Source organism: Sturnus vulgaris, chromosome 4, assembly GCF_052056855.1.
Source record: "Sturnus vulgaris isolate bStuVul1 chromosome 4, bStuVul1.hap1, whole genome shotgun sequence".
Lineage (NCBI taxonomy): Eukaryota > Metazoa > Chordata > Aves > Passeriformes > Sturnidae > Sturnus > Sturnus vulgaris.
In genome coordinates, this window is record NC_142246.1 from 14,194,871 (window position 1) to 14,197,818 (window position 2,948).

General features: G+C 38.7%; 1 non-coding gene across 1 annotated transcript; it reads left to right on the plus strand.

Annotated features, from left to right (window-relative positions):
• The first annotated feature begins 2,450 nt into the window (after positions 1–2,450).
• LOC148223888 (U5 spliceosomal RNA) lies at positions 2,451–2,574 on the plus strand. Its single transcript, XR_015803599.1, has one exon. It is a non-coding gene; the product is annotated as a U5 spliceosomal RNA (small nuclear RNA).
• Positions 2,575–2,948: the final 374 nt, after the last annotated feature.

Sequence of the window (2,948 nt, forward strand, 5' to 3'; positions counted from 1 at the left end):
ACACACTGTTCACCTGAGCATTTAGAGTTTTTTCTGCTTCTTTTAGTCAAATTTCTGTCAGCACTTAATATTCCAGGCAGGCACACAGCTATGGAATAAACACTTTAATGACAGTGTAGAAGAGATCTGGACCCTCTAATGGTATCACAGCCCTTTCTATAGAGTTTCAAAAGGTTATAGTATTTTCAAAGAGTAGGGATGCCTCCAGACCACTGAGTTTGGCAGCCTAGCATATGCCCAGACCACCTGCAAGCCCCACACAGCGTGTCGTCCTTCTGGGAAGAAAGAGGCAAGCTGCACAAGAAAATCTTAAGCAGGCACAGTGTGAGCAGATGGTGTTAATTCCAAAGTCAATGCATGCACCTAAATTTGGTTCCTCTCAGGAGGCACAAACACAGAAGATGGTAGTGTGAGTTTGAACTGTCATTTCCTAGAGCTGATTTGCCCAAACAGGGATGAAACTTTCAGCTGTTGTTTGAAATGTCAAGTTCAACTACACCAGGGTTAAAGCCTGCCATAACTGAAATCAGGTCAAAGCTAGAAGATGAATTTGTTCTACCAATGAAACACCCACTTCCAGATTGCCTTTTACATACCAAATCCTCAAAGACAACAGAACCACCAAGAATTTGGGGGAGAAAGAAAAATAATGTCAACATTTTGAAAAACTTGTGTTTATATTGCACCTGAGAGTAGAGAAAACTTCCAAATGTTATCAAAGCAAACATAGCTAATTGGAAAACATTTAATAACCAAAGAGAATATTTCTGTAATTTGAGGAGTTTAAAAGTAGCCAAGGATTTCAGTAGTCAAGGGATAACTCATCTCTGCTTTTAGCAGGTGAGAAGGTAAGCCCATCGTAGGCTGGGTGTCCAAGCTCCCGTGATAGTGGAGGAAATCATTAGGAAATCAGAGGAAAGAAATGTCTCCAGAGGCAGTCCACTTCACCTGAGACATGGCTCCTCCTGATAAAGTTTATGTCTCCTTCTGCTGACTCTTAAAGGAACCAAATTACTGTCTTATTTGAGAACTTAGCTTTTATATGGCTAAAACCAAGTCATTTTACCCTCTGCAAAAAAATTATATCCTAATTGATAAACTAGGATTTTTGAAATACAATTTTTTTTTCTGATGTGTTCTCAACTGAAGCCTCATGTGTGTCTGATCCAAACTTCATGACATGAAATCTTTACAGCTTCTCTTCCATTGTAAGTTTGTACAGCACACTGTAAGACACCAAGCACATTGCTATCAGACAAATAAAAAGAATAATAAAACTCAATCATGCTTGTATATATAGAAGGCCAATCAATGTAAACACAGGGTCTCTCTAAACAGAAGAGAAGCGGAAGCCAGATGGCATGAAATCATTGATAGCTGTTTCATAAACTTTTCCTGCAATCAAATCTAATTGAAATAACACTAGATTGTAGGCTTGAGCAGGTGGGCAGCACACACAGCTGTTTCTGCTAGATGATTTCCAAAGAATACATACATAAAACATTTCACAGGGACTGACATACGGCAAAAAAGGGTTACCCCAGATGGAATGCTCTCTTTCAGGCTTTATTTCGCTGACAGATTTCTGAAGCCTGCCTCTTTAAAAATATGGGCAGGAGTGTTTTTCTGGAATAGTTAAACCAATTACAGCCATATGCAATGCTGTTGGGAGCTAGGGCCTGGTGATGAAGTCTCTTCAATGCCAATTTGTATTTGAAGGCAAGGAAGAGCAGAGGGGGACCTCCAGTTTATTGCTTTGCAGTGAGGTAAAGGTAACTAAATCCCCTCTGACAGATATTTCTGTTTCATAGAAATTTGCCAATAAAAGATTTTATCAGTTTCCTTAGTGGTTAATTCTGGTTTTTCCTGCACTTATAGCTAGATCTTTTCCTAATGTCTAATCTACTTTTTAACACAATCTACTGGCCATACACGGTCAAGGAAAGGAAACAATTAATGTCTTTTTCTGTTTTAATCTCTTGTATGTAGACATACTTCCCATGTCCTCTTTCCTCTTTCTGTCCTTTTCTGCAGACAAATATTCCATGGCAGAGCTCCTGAAGACTCACAAATGAGCCAGAAGAACCAGGTAAGTCTTCCCAGAGAGATCCAGACCTGAAGTAGGCCTGATATTTTGGACTGAATTTTACTTTGAATATCTGTTTACATTGGAAACTAGGACTTAAAAATACTGAGAAAGGAAGGAAAATGAAAGAGTATCTTACATGGATCAAATGAGAGCCTGAAATAAATGAATTGTGTAGCTCTTCTACCTAGTACATTTTGGCTAGATGATATAGTGAAGCTTCTACTCTATATAAATATAACACAAAAAGATTTACATGGTGTTTTCTATTACTGTTTATACCAGAATCTATGTATTTAACACTTCAGTCTAAAGGATTCAAATCTGCCACAGTATCACTAAGAGCAATCTAGAAGTGATAAATGAACTCTGGTTTCTCTTCAGGTTCTATAAATCTCTTGCCTTTTACTTTAGATTTCCATGAAGAGGAATAATTTATTTATTATCACCTTCCAGTATTTAAAGGAAGCCTCCAGAAAAGATAGGGTGGCATTCTCTCAGGAAACACAGTGATAGGATGAGGGGTAATGGTTTAAAAATGAAGGATAGTAGATGTAGATTAGATATTAGGAATAAATTCTTTGGAGGTGGTGAGATACCGGCACAGGCTGTCCAGAGAAACTGTGGATGCTCCGTTCCTGGAAACAATCAGGGACAGGATGGACAGTGCACAAGCTGGTCTAGTGAAAGGTGTCCCTCCTCATGGCAGGGGGCTAGGAACTAAATTATCTTTAAGGTCCCCTCCAGCCCAAAACATTCTATGATTCTAAGAATAGGATTACGTGCAAAGTGTGCTATTCGATAATGATGACCTCTTGGACTGCAGGAGTCTTTCTGGATACTTATTTGAAAATGTTAATTC